The sequence below is a fragment of the Ochotona curzoniae genome, unplaced genomic scaffold, assembly GCF_017591425.1.
Source record: "Ochotona curzoniae isolate NIBS_2020 unplaced genomic scaffold, NIBS_Ocur_1.0 scaffold_4505, whole genome shotgun sequence".
Taxonomy (NCBI): Eukaryota; Metazoa; Chordata; class Mammalia; order Lagomorpha; family Ochotonidae; genus Ochotona; species Ochotona curzoniae.
This window is the reverse complement of record NW_024467118.1, coordinates 8866863-8867333: the sequence shown is the minus strand read 5'-3', so window position 1 is coordinate 8867333 and position 471 is coordinate 8866863.

Below are 471 nucleotides of genomic sequence, written 5' to 3'. Positions count from 1 at the left end.
CAGCCTGTGTGTGTGTGTGCGCCAGCCTGTGTGTGTGTGCAAGCCAGCCTCTGTGTGTGTGTGTGCAAGCCAGCCTGTGTGCGTGTGCAAGCCAGCCTCTGTGTGTGCGTGTGCAAGCCAGCCTGTGTGTGTGTGTGTGTGTGCAAGCCAGCCTGTGTGTATGTGTGTGTGTGTGCAAGCCAGCCTGTGAATTGCATTCGTCCGACTGTGGTGGATGTAAGTGGCGGGGGGGCACTGTCTGTCATTGACCGTGTGTTGGCTCTCTTTGGAGGTCACACTTGACATGTCCTTGACGGCACCTGCCACCTTGGCTGTTAGAGCGAGCTCCCGGGACCGGGGCATGTCGAGGGCCCCGGTACCTCCGAGTGTCACCTATGTGTTGTAGACCGTTGTTGCAGCCTTGAGTGAGACTGCCTTACAAACCCTTGGCATCTGCCGAGTCCTGTGCACAGTGTCACGTGCCCTGCCCGG